At 36.5% G+C, this 13,812-nt stretch overlaps 1 pseudogene; it reads left to right on the top strand.

Annotated features, from left to right (window-relative positions):
* Nucleotides 1-299: 299 nt before the first annotated feature.
* Nucleotides 300-1,066, top strand: LOC100968610 (ran-specific GTPase-activating protein-like; annotated as a pseudogene).
* The last annotated feature ends 12,746 nt before the right edge of the window (nt 1,067-13,812 follow it).

Genomic DNA, 13,812 nt, shown 5'->3' with positions numbered 1-13,812 from the left:
CTACCAGAGAAAATCACTTAACCCACCAAGGAAGAAAGAAGACAAGAGAAAGAAAGAGAGAGAGAGAAGGAGGGAGAGAGAGAAGGAAGGAAGGGAGGGAGTGAGGGAGGTTACAAAACAACAAGATAAAAAAAAAATGACAGTAATAAGACATTCCCTATTAGTAATAACACTGCATATAAATTGAGTTGAGTCTCCAATTAAAAGGCATAGAGTGGTTGAATGGATAGAGAAGCAATACCTAACTATATCCAACTACATGCTGCCTATCAGAAACCCTCTTCACCTATGAAGATACACTAGGCTGAAAGTGAAGGGGTAGAAAATGATATTCCGCCAGACGTGGAGGGAAGGAGCTACGAGTAGCCGCCGAGAGGCCGCGGAGCCAGCGACGACGGAGCCAGCGACCACCGACCCAGCCGAGCCGCCGCCCCCGTCGCGCCCCCATGGCGGCCACCAAGGACACTCATGAGGACCATGATACTTCCACTGAGAATACAGACGAGTTGAACCATGACCCTCAGTTTGAGCCAATAGTTTCTCTTCCTGAGCAAGAAATTAAAAAGCTGGAAGAAGATGAAGAGGAACTTTTTAAAATGCGGGCAAAATGGTTGCGATTTGCCTCCGAGAACGATCTCCCAGAATGGAAGGAGCGAGGCACTGGTGACGTCAAGCTCCTGAAGCACAAGGAGAAAGGGGCCATCCGCCTCCTCCTGCAGAGGGACAAGACCCTGAAGATCTGTGCCAACCACTAGACCACGCCGATGATGGAGCTGAAGCCCAACGCAGGTAGCGACCGTGCCTGGGTCTGGAACACCCACGCTGACTTCGCCGACGAGTGCCCCAAGCCAGAGCTGCTGGCCATCCGCTTCCTGAATGCTGAGAATGCACAGAAATTCAAAACAAAGTTTGAAGAATGCAGGAAAGAGATCGAAGAGAGAGAAAAGAAAGCAGGATCAGGCAAAAACGATCATGCCGAAAAAGTGGCGGAAAAGCTAGAAGCTCTCTCGGTGAAGGAAGACACCAAGGAGGCTGCTGAGGAGAAGCAATGAATCGTCTTATTTTATTTTCTTTTCCTCTCTTTCCTTTCCTTTTTTTAAAAAAATTTTACCCTGCCCCTCTTTTTCGGTTTTTATTCTTTCATTTTTACAAGGGACGTTATATAAAGAACTGAATTCAAAAAAAAAAAAAAAAAAAAGAGAATGATATTCCATGTAACTGGAAATCAAAAAAGAGCAGAAGTCGCTACACTTACATCATATAAAATAGTGAACAAATCAAAGACTGTAAAAAGAGACAAAGAAGGTCACTGTATAATGATAAATGGGTCAATTCAGGAACAGGATATAATAATTATACCAATGCACCCAACACTGGAGGTCCCAAGTATATAAAACAAAAATTTACAGACCTAAAGAGAGAGATGGACTGTAATTCAGGAGACTTTAACACACCATTCTCAGTACTGAACAGATCATTTAGACAAAAAATACAATCAAGAAACAAACAGCAGAGTTAAGCTATACACTAGACCTACTAGGCATAACTGACATTTACAGAACATTTTATCCAACTGCTGCAGAATATACAATCTTTTCTTCTCTTTTTTTTGAGACAGGCTGTCACTCTGTCACCCAGGCTGGAGTGTAATGGTGTTATTTCAGCTCACCGTAACCTCCACCTCCCAGGCTCAAGCAATTCTCCCACCTCAGCCTCCTGAGTAGCTGGGGCTACAGGTGCTCAACACCATGCCAAGCTAATTTTTGTATATTTTGTAGAGATGAGGTTTTATCATGTTGCCGAGGCTGGTTTCCAACTCCTGAGCTCAAGCGATCTGCCCGCCTAGGCCTCCCAAAGTGCCGAAATTATAGGCATGAGCCACTGCACACAGCCCACAATCTTCATCAGCACATGAAACATTCTCAGGAATAGACCAATTCTTAGGCCAAAAACAGTACGAGCAAATTCAAAATAGTAGAAATAATATCAAGTATCTTTTTTGACCACAATGAAATAACACTAGAAATCAGTAATAAGAGAAACCTCAGACCTTTACAAACACATGGAAATTAAAAAAAAAAAAAAAAAAGACCCTAAATGACCGATGGGTCATTGAAGATATTAATAAGGAAATCTAAACATTTATTGAAACAAAATAACATTGAAATGCAATAAACAAAAATCTATGAGATACAGCAAAAGCAGTACTAAGAGGGAAGTTTATAGAAATAAATGCTTATATTTAAAAAGTAGGCAAACTTCAAATAAATAACCTAATGATGCACCTCAAGGAATTATAAAAGCAAAAGCAAACCAAACCCAAAATTGGTAGAAGGAAAACATAAAAATAGTAGCAGAAATAAATGAAATTGATACTAAAAAAGCAAGACAGAAAATCAATAAAATGAAAAGTTGGTTTTTTGAAAAGATAAATAAAATCAACAAATCTTTAGCTAGAGTAAGAAACAGAATACCCAAAGAAATCAAATCAGAAAAAAAAGGGAGACATAACAACTGAGACCACAGAAATATGAAGAATCATTACAGACTATTATGAATAACTATACTCCAAGTCAGAAAACCAAAAAGAAATGCATAAACTCCTGGAAGCATACAGCCTGTCAAGAGTGAACCATTAAGAAACAGAAAACCTCAATAAACAAATAACTAGTAACGAGGTCACAGGTATAATAAAAGCTTCCCATTTAAAAAAGCCCAGGAATTTATGGCTTCATTACTGAATTTTATCAAACATTTAAAGAAGAGCTAATATCAATTCTACTCAAACTCTTCAAAAAAATTGAGGAGGAGGAAATATTTCCAGACCTATTTCTCAAGGCCAGCATTATTCTGATACCAAAAGCAGACAAGAATACAACAATGACAAAAATACAGGCTAATATCACTGATGAATATAGATGCAACATTTTTTAACAAAACACTTGAAAACTAAATTCAACAACACATTAAAAAGATCATTCATCATAATTAAGTAGGACTAATCCCAGGGATGCCAGGATGGTTCAACATATGCTAATAAAAACATGTGATATATCACATTAACAGAACCAAGAACAAAAACCACCTGATTATATCAATAGGTGGCAAAAATTCAATAAAATTTTACATCCCTCTATGATTAAAATCCCAACAAACTGGACATAGAAAGAATATACTTCAACATAATGAAGGCCATATATAACAAACCGATAGCTAAAACATCATACTAAATGGGAACAAATTTAAGGTCTTCCCTCTAAGATCTGGAATAAGACAAGAATGCCTGTTTTCACCACTTTTATTCAATTAGTACTGGAGTTCCTGGCCAGAGCAATTAGGCAAGAAAAGGAAACAAAGGACATTCAAATTGGAAAGGAAGAAGTCAAATTAGCCTTTTTTGCAGATAATGTGATCTTACATTAAAAAAACCTAATGATGTCACCCGAAAACTGTTAGAACTGATAAAAGAACTTAGTAAGGTTGCAGAATACAAAATTAACATACAAAAATCAGTAGCTCTTCTATAAGCCAACAGTGAATAATCTAAAAAACAAATCAAGAAAGCAATCTCATTAACAATAGCCATGATGAATATAAAATATCTCAAAATCAATTTAACCAAGGAAGTGAAAGATTTACATAAGGAAAACTATAAAACACTGATGAAAAAAATAGAAGAGGACACCCCCAAAAATTGAAAGATATTCCATGCTCATGGACTGTAAGAATTAATGTTGTTAAAAATGACAATACTACCTGAATAAATGTATAGATTCAGTGCAATCCCTATCAAATTACCAATGACAAGCATCACAGTAATAGGAAAAAAATCCTAAAATTTATATGGGACCACAGAAGATCCTGAACAACCAAAGCAATCCTAAACAAAAAGAACAGAGCTGGAGGCATCACAGTACATGACTTCACAATTACTACAAAGCTATAATAACTGTATAATCATGGTACTGGCATAAAACACACATAGACAAATGGAACAAAATAGGGAACTCAGAAACAAATTCATATATTTACTGTGATCAGCTAAGTGATCTTCAACAAAGATGCCAAGAACATGCAATGGTGAAAGGCCAGTCTCTTCAATAAATGGTGTGAGAAGGACAGGATAATTATATGCAGAGGAATGAAACCAGATCCCTATCTCTCACCATATACAAAATAAAATCAAAATAGATTAAATTACTTAAATCTAAGGTCTGAAACCATGAACCTGCTGGAAGAGAACATTGGAAAAATGCTCTAGGACATTGGTCTGGGCAAATATTTTTAAAGAAAGACCTCAGAAGCACTGGCAACCAAAGCAGAAATAGACAAATGTGATTACATCAAGCTAAAAGCTTCTGCACAGCAAAGGAAGCAATCAACAAAGTGAAGAGACAACCCACAGAATGGAAGAAAGTATTTGCAAACTATCCACCTGACAAGAAATTAATAACCAGAATATATAAGGAGCTCAAACAACCCTATAGGAAAAAATCTAATAATCCTATTAAAGAATGAGTAGATTATCTGAACAGACATTTCTCAAAAGAAGACACAGAAATAGCCAAGAGGTTTATGGAAAAATGCTCAACACCACTAATCATCAAAAAATGTAAATAATACAATGAGATATCATCTCACCCCAGTTAAAATGGCTTTTACGAAAAAGATGGGCAATAATGGATGCTGGCAAGGATGCAGAGAAAGGGGAACCCTGGTACACTGTTGGTGGGAATGTAAATTAGGGAAGCCACTATGGAGAACGTTATGGAGATGCCTCAAAAAACTGTAATAGAACTACCATATGATCCAGCAATTCTACTACTGGGTATATATCCAAAAGAAAGGACATCAGTGTGATACATGCACTCATGTTTATTGCACCACTATTCATAATAGCCAAAATACAGTATCAATCTAAGTTCCCAGCAGCAGATGAACAGGTAAAGAATGTGTGGCATATATACGCAATGGAATATTATTCAGCCATAAAAAATGAAATCATGTCATTTGCAGCAACATAGATGGAACTAGAGGTCATTATATTAAGTGAAATAAGACAATCAAAGGAAAACAAATATCACATGTTGTCAGTGATGCATGGGAACTAAAAAATGCTGATCTCATGGAGGTAGAAAGTAAGTTGGTGGTTACCAGAGTTTGAGAAGGGTAGTGGGGTTGGAAGGATGAAGACAAGTTGATTAATGGGTACAATTATAAGGTTTGATAGAACAAGACCTTGTGTTAAATAAGTAAGTAGGGTGACTATAGTTTACAATAATTTTGTATAATTCAAAACAGCTAGGAGAAGAATTTGAATGAATCAAACATAAAGAAAGAAAAATATTTAAGGTGACATATATCCCAAGCACACTGATTTAATCTTTAAAAATTATATTAACGTATTATCACACATACCCCAAAACTGTGTAGCTCTATTATGCATCAATTACAAAATGAAATTGTGTGAGTGTGATGGACATCAATATCCCATCAATTTGGTGACCACTGACAACAGTGAGGTCAGTTAATTTTCAAATTGAAGAAACATAGAAAATAATTCATAGAAATATAAATATTTGAATATTTAAATTACACAGTGAATGAGAAAGATAATGAACGAATAATGATGACGTGAATGACAACAATGACTAATAATTATTATTACCCACATATTATGAGTTGACTCATTTAATTTTCGCAACTGTAGGAGGTAGCCATATTTTACATGTGGCTAAATTATTGGTGGAGGTGGGTTTTGAACCCACACAATCTGTCTTCAGAATCTGCAGTCTTAATATATTACACTGTCATTTACAATAAACATTAAATATCTGATGATTTTGGAGGAGAATGTTTCAGTTAGAGGGACCAGGCAATGCAATGTCTAAGGTAGAGAATAAACTTGGCATATTTAAAAAATAAACATTAGGCCACGGTTGCATGAGAGCAGGGAGTAAGAGAAAGAATGAGATTAGAAGGAACAGGTATTTTAACCTTTTCTATCATTGTTGAGAATGAATTCATATCCTTAGTAGTCTGCATTCTTCCTTTATTCCTGCTTTCAACTTGTTTTTTTAAACACTTAGAATTTTATTTCCAGATTTTAAACATGTCCCCTTTGTTTATTTGAAATTGTTTTTGAACAATTAGGAAGGCAAATATAAATAGCTTGTTTGAATCCCATCCCCATTTTCCTAGGGAAAAAAAAAACCAAAAAAATCTGGCCAAATCTCCTTGTACTTTGATGGTATATGCTAACAGAGTGTGGAATGCTTTTGGCAGGATATACCTGGTCTGTGTTGGTTACTTAGGGTAAACAAATCTGTAATTTATGTAATTTTCCCATGGCCTACAGGAAAACATAACAGGGAGATAAGTTGCTATCAGAGAATAAAATCAAGATTCTTTGTGACCAAAATAGGCTTCTTGTGTAAGTATTTTTGAATAGGTGTTTTAATAGATGTTGAAAAGGTTTAGTCTTCAAAACATAAATTGTCAAATTAACGGTTATTGTTTACAAAATTTTACTGTATCACCAAAAACTCACTAAAGCCTTACAAAAGTAGAAACTATGCAGGACTCATTCTCTAAGAGCAAGCAGTAAAACAAGAAATTCACAAAACAAAAGATAAAGAGGTCTATACATGTTGACATTTTTTAATTTAATTGATATATAATATTTTATATATTTACAGAGTAGATGTGATATTTTGTTACATGCATAGAATGTGTAATAATCAAGTCAGAGTATTTGGGGTATCCATCTCCTTGAGTATTTATTATAACTAAGCATTGAAAACATTTCATGTACTCTCTTCTATCTACTTTGAAATATATAATTCATTCATGCTAACTATAGGCACCCTACTCTGCTCTTGAACATTAAAACTTATACTTTCTATATAACCATGTTTGTACCTTGACCAACCTCTTTTCATCCCCTTCCTACCCACACACCCTTCCCAACCTCTAGTACCTACTATTGTACTCTCTACCTCTATAAGATCAACTTTTTAAGCTCCCACACATGAGGGAATAAGAACTTACTCACTAACATGAGTAAGAACAGGTGATACTTGTCGTTCTGTGCCTGGCTTATTTCATTCAACATAATAACCTCGAGTTTTATCCATGTTGTTGCAAATGACATGATTTTATTTTTTTCTATGGCCAAATAGTATTCCATTGTGTATATATACCACATTTTCTTTATTCATTTGTCCATTAATGGACACTTAGGCTGATTTTATATATTTGTTATTGTGCAGAGTGCTGCAATAAACACGTAAGTGCAGACATATCTTTGATATGTTGATTTCTTTTCCTTCAGATAAATAGCCAGTAGTGGGAATGCTGGGCCAAATGGTAATTCTACATTTAGTTTTTTGAGAAATCTCCATTATGTTTTCCATAGTGGCTTACTAATTTACATTTCCACCAACAGAGTCTAAGAGTTCCCTTTTCTCCACATCCTCGCTAGAATCTGTCACTATTGTCTTTTTAATAATAGCCATTGTAACTGGTGCAAGATGATATCTAATTGTGGTTTTGATTTGCATTTCCCTGATAATCAGTGATGTTGAGCATTTTTTCATGTATCTGTTGGCCATTTGTATCTCTTCTGAGAATTATGTATTCATATCATCTTCTCACTTTGTAATGGTAGTATTTGTTTTCTTACTATTGAGTTGTTTCAATTCATTGTATATTCTAGATTTTATTCCCTTGTCAGATGAGTGGTTTCAAATATTGTCTCCCATCCAACAGGTTGTGTCTTCACTTGGTTGATTTCTACCCTCTCTGTGCAGAGATTTTTCATTTAATATAGTCCCATGTGTCTAATTTTTTATTGTCTGTGCTTTTGAAGTCTTAGCCATAAAATTTTGACCAATTTCCTAAAGTATTGTCCAAAAGTTTTTTCTAGTAGTTTTATAGCTTCAGGTCATATATTTAAGATTTAATCCATCTTGAGTTGATTTTTGTAAATGGTGAGAGATAAAGGATCCAGTTTCATTCTTTTGCATATGGATATTCAATTTTCCCAGCATCATTTATTGAAGAGACTATTATTTCCCCAATGTATGTTCTTCATGCCTTTGTGGAAGATCAGTTGGTTGTAAATACATGAATTTACTTTTGAATTCTCTATTCTGTTCCATTGGTTTATTTGTCTGTTTTTATACCAATATCATGCTCTTTTGGTTAATATTACCTTGTAATATGTTTTGAAGTCAGGTAGTGTAATAGCTCCAGCTTCATGCTTTCTGCTCAGAATTGCTTTGGCTGTTGAGGGTCTTTTATGGTTCCATACAAATGTTAGGAATTTTTTTTGTATTTCTATGAAAAATGATATTAGTACTTTTATAGGGATTGCATTGAGTCTGTAGGTTGCTCTAAGCAGGATGGCCATGTTAAGTATATTAATTCGTCCAGTCATTATTATGGAATATCTTTTCATTTTTGTGTCCTCTTCAATTTATTTTGTAAGTGTTTTACAGTTTTCCTTGTAGAGATCTTTCATCTCTTTGGTTAAATTTAATCCTAGGTATTTTATTTTTTGTAACTATTGTAAATGGGATGGCCTTATTGATTTCTGTCACAGTTAGTTCATTATTGGTATATGGAATCCCTACTGATTTTTATAGTTAATTTTGTAATCTGCAATGTTACTGAATTTTTGTATCAGATCTAAGAGTTTTTTAGTGGAGTCTTTAGGTTTTTCTGGGTATAAGATGATATCATTAGCAAACAGGAACAATTGTCTTCTTGTCCAATTTGGAGGCTTTTCTTTCTTTTGCGTGATTGCTTTGGCTAGGACTTGCAGTGTTATGTTGAAGAGTGGTAAAAGTGGGCATCTTTGCCTGGTTCTAGTTCTTAGGAGAAAAGTTTTCAGCTTTTCCCCATTCACTATGATGTGAGCTGTGGGTTTGTCATAAATGGCCTTTATTATGTTGAGGTATGTTTCTTCGAGGCCTAGTTCATTGAGAGTTTTTATCATAAAGTGATGTTGAATTTTATAAAATAGTTTTTTTGCATCTATTGAGATGATCATTTATTATTTGTCTTTCATTCTGGTTTTGCATGTTTTTGTTTTTTCAATACAGGTCCTCACTCCTGTCACTGAGGCTGGAGTGCAGTGGCACAATCACGGAATCACAGGTCACTGCAGTCTCAACTTCCTGGGCTCAAGCAATCCTCCCACAGCAGCCCTCCTGAGTAGCTGGGACCACAAGCTCCTGCTACCACGCCCAGAGTTTGTTGTTGTTGTTTTGTTTTGTTTTTTAGTAAAGATGGGGTTTTGTCAAGTCGCCCAGGCTGGTCAAATTCCTGGGATCAAGCGATCCACCTTCCTCGGCCAAAGTGCTAGGATTACAGGTGTGAGCTACTGCACCTGGTCTGTCCTTCATTCTGTTGATATGATGTATCCCCATTTATTGATTTGCATACATCAACCATCCTTTTATTTCTGGGATAAATCTCACTTGAATATGGTGTATTCCTTTGTTAATACGCTGTTGGATTCAGTTTTCTAGAATTTTGCTGAGAATGTTTACATTCATGTTTATTAGGGATACTGCCCTGTAGTTTTGTTGTTATTGTTGTTGTTGCATCTTTGTCTGGTTTTGGCACGTTTCATGCTGGCCTCATAGAATGAGTTAGGAAAAATTTCCCTCTCTTCAATCTTTTGGAATGGTTTGAAGATCATTTGTGTTACTTCTTTGAAAGTTTGTTAGAATTCGGTTTGGATTCCATCTGGTCCTGGGCTTTTCTTTGTTGGGAGACATTTTATTACCGACTCAATCTCAATATTCATTATTGGTCTGTTCAAGTATTTTATTTCTTTCTTAATCTTGGTAGGTTGTATGTTTCCAGGAATTTACCCCTTTTCTCTAGGTTTTCTAACTGGTTGGTGTACAGTTCATAGTAGTCTCTGATAATCTTTCATATTTCTATGGTATTAGTTGTAACATCTCCCTTTTCATTTCTGATTTTGTTAATTTGTGTCATTTGTCTTTTTTTCCTTCGTTAGTCTAGCTAGTGGTTTATTGATTTTTTTTATCTTTTCAAAAAACCAGGTTTTTGTTTCATTGATCCCTTGCACCTGTTTTCTGTTTTGTTTTGCTTAGTCTCCACTTTGTTTAGTTCTGCTGTGATCTCTAATATTTCTTTTCCGCTACTAATTTTGGCTTTGGTTTGTTTTTGCTTTTCTCATTCCTTGATGTGCATTATTAGATTGTTCAAAACCTTTCTACTTTTTTGATGTAGGCATTTATTTCTACGAACTTCCTTCTTAGTACTGCTTTTGCTGTATCACATATGTTTTGGTATATTGTGTTTTAATTTTTATTGGTTTCAAGAATTTTTTTATTTCTGCCTTAGTTTCTTCCTTGACGCAATCATCATTCAAAGATATGTTATTTAATTTCCATGTATTTGTACAGTTTCCAAAGGTTATTAATTTCTAGTTTTATCCATTGTAGTTTGAGAAGATACTCGATATGCTTTTGATTTTTTTAAAAAAGTATTGAGACTTTTTTTGTGTTCTAACATATTGTCCACTCTGGGGACTGTTCCATGTGCTAATGAGAAGAATGTATATTCTGCAGCTGTTAGATAAATGTTCTATAAATGTCTTTTAGGTCCATTTGTCAAATGTGCAGTTTAAATCTTACATTTCTCTGTAAATTTTCTATTTAGATGATCTGCCTAATGCTGAGAGTGGAGTGTTGAAGTCTTAAACTATTCTTATATTGAAGTCTTTCTCTCTCTTTAGATCTAATAACATCTGCTTTATATATCTGCATGCTACAGTTTTGGGTGCATATATGTTTAGAACTGTTATATCCTCTTGCTGAATTCATCACTTTATCATTACATAAAAACCTTGTTTCTTTTTACTGTTTTTCACTTAAAGCCGGTTTTATCTGATACATATACAGCTACTCCTGCTCACTTTTGATTTCCATTTGCACAGAATATCTTTTTCCACTCCTTTACTTTCAGTCTGTATGTGTCTACTGTTAAGGTGAGTTTCTTATAAGCAGCGTATTGTTGGGTCATGTTATTATTTTGATGCATTCAGCCATTCTATATCTCTTAGGTGGAGAATTTAATCAATTTATTTTCAAAGTTATTACTGACATGTGAAGGCTCATTCCTGTCATTTCATTAACTGATTTGTTTTTTGTGTATTTTTGGTCGTTATTTCTCTCTTATTGTTTATCAGTGTGGTTTGGTGGTATCCTGTAGTGGTAACATTTGAGTTTTTTCTCTTCCTTGTGTTTTTGCTCTACCACTAGCTTTTATGCTTTATGTATTTTCATGATGGTATCATAGCTATCATTTTTTTCACTTCCAGGTGTAGGACTCCCATAAGCATTTTTTATAGGGCCAATCTAGTGGTGATGAATTCCCTGAACTTTTACTTATATGGGAAATACTTCATTTCTCCTTCATTTATTAATAACTTTGCTATGTATAGTATCCTTGTCTGGAAGGTTTTTTTTCTTTCAGCCATTTGAATATATCATCCCATTCTCCTCTGCCCTGTAAGTTTTCTACTGACTAACGTGCTGTTAGTCTGATGGTGGTTCCTTCGCAAGTGACTAGATGCTTTTCTCTTACTGTGTTTAGAATTTTCACTTTCTCTTGACTTTTGACAGTTGGGCTATAATGGGCCCTTTTAATGTACCTTTTAAAGTTGTATCTACTTAGGGATCTTTGACCCTTCTGTATCTGGATGTCTAAGTCTCTTGCTAGACTTGGAAATTTTTCATCTATTATTTTTAAAATAGATTTTCCTGACCTTTCATTTTCTCTTTGCCTTCTGGGACACCAAATATTTAATATTTGCTCACTTTATGGTGTCTCATAAGTCACATAGGCTTTGTTCATTTTTTTATTCTTTTTTATTTTTTGTGTCTGGGTTATTATAGAAGACCTGTCTTCAAGTTCCTAAATTCTTTCTTCTGCTTGAAGTCTGCTTCTAGTCTATTGTTGAACTTTTTGAGTATATTTTGTATTTTATTAAATGAATTATTCAGTTCCAGAGTTCCTGTTTGGTTCTTTTTTCTGATATCTCTTTGGTGAATTTCTCATTTATATCCTAAGTTGTTTTTCTGAATTATTTGTATTGTTTTTCGGTATTCTCTTATATCTCACTGAGCTTCTTTAGTATCAATATTTTGAGTTTTCTTTGTGATTTTATAAATTTTTTCTTGACTGATATTTTTGCTGCAAAATTATTTATTTGGAGGTTTCATATTTCCTTGCTTTTTCATGTTTCTTGTGTCCTTACATTTATATCTGCACATCTGGTGTAACAGTTGCTTCTTCCAATTTTTTTGAATTTGGCTTCACAGGGGAGAATTTTTTCCTGAGGACGTACCTATGGTATTGGCTGTGCAGGGGACTTTGGCTTTGATTCTTGGTGCATGTAGTAGGGTATTCTCTTTATGATTTATTTGGCTGTAAACAGCATCAGTGGTATCTGATTTCCTCTATATCTTATGATTCAGTTGTTAGTGGAGGCTGTGGTGAAGTTTTATTGGGGACTGGGGCACCAGGTGAGCCAGTTTTTGGACCCAGTGGTAGCAATGGTGGGCTGAGCATGCCTGTCCTTGGATCCCAGGGTGGTATACACTGGCACCATTTTTGGCGGGTCCATGAAGAACATTTACAGACCCTTCAGCTGGCTTTCTTGGGTTTTAGAAATGGCAGAGGTTGGCTGAGTGGGTGGGCAGGTTCATGAGCCAGTGGGAAGTGGGCATAGTGTGGGCAATGGCAGTAGCAGTGGTGGAACAACCCTCTGGGATCTACACAGACTGTGCTCATGTTGGTAGTACCTGCAGTGGGCTGCTGAGCCAGTCCTCAGGCCTACAGCTGGCACCTGTGGGTGGGAGCGTGCTGTGTTGGTAGCATCAGGTGGAGTAGGCCCTAACTCAGACCCTGGGAGGAGTGCTTAGGTGCTAACAGTGGTTTACTAGGCTGGACAATCCCTAGGCCCCTAGATGGCATACTCTGGTTTTAGGAAGGATGGAGCTTGGCTGGGCAGACCGGCCCTCAGGCCTCAGCGTGGTGCATGCAAGTGCTGGCTGTTGTAGGCAGGGGCAGGGTGAGTCGCAGACCTCCAGCAGAATCCTCCTTTGGGGTAGCAGTGGTTGAACTGCTTCCCTATTACTGATGAGGCTGTGGTTGCTTTCAGTGAGAACAGCCATATGCAAGTGGCTGGTGGACATTAGCTTTGCTCATACCTTGGTACCACAGCAGCCCATAGTGGTAGCAGTTGCAGTCAGTGCAATTTGTCTTAGGCATGCGTGAAAATGAGCAGCCAAGCCACCCCTCTGCTTAAGGGGCAAAGTTGCTGTCAGTTGTCTCACGGTGGGCCTCAGTGGTGGCAGCTGTGGCTGAGGAATTTCAATGGGTCTCTAGTGATATAAAGATGCAGGAGCTGTTGAGCCCAAGGGCAGGCCCAAGTCTGGTGAGGACTGGGCTCTCAAAAGGGTGCTATGCAGCAGCTGCTTAGAACTTGGAGGTTTGTGGGAGTCAGCATGAGCTCTGTCTCTGGAGCAATGCCTTTATGCGATCTCTAGACAGTGCTCTGTGATACACTGTGGGCCCATGAGGGTTGAAGGCCTCTCCCATAACTAAGATTACAAGAGTCTGTGGCAATACCGGGGGCTCTCTCACTTACCTCTCATTTGGGATCTCTTACAATGCCCCTCTATTATGGAGCCTCTCCAGACACTCAGTGAATCCCAGCTGAACAGATTGCCTCACTTCCCTCTCCTTCCTTGCTTTCAGTGTTTC

The sequence above is a fragment of the Pan paniscus genome, chromosome X, assembly GCF_029289425.2.
Source record: "Pan paniscus chromosome X, NHGRI_mPanPan1-v2.0_pri, whole genome shotgun sequence".
Taxonomy (NCBI): Eukaryota; Metazoa; Chordata; class Mammalia; order Primates; family Hominidae; genus Pan; species Pan paniscus.
Note: the sequence above shows the minus strand (reverse complement) of the source record. Positions and strands in the feature narration are given on the sequence as shown.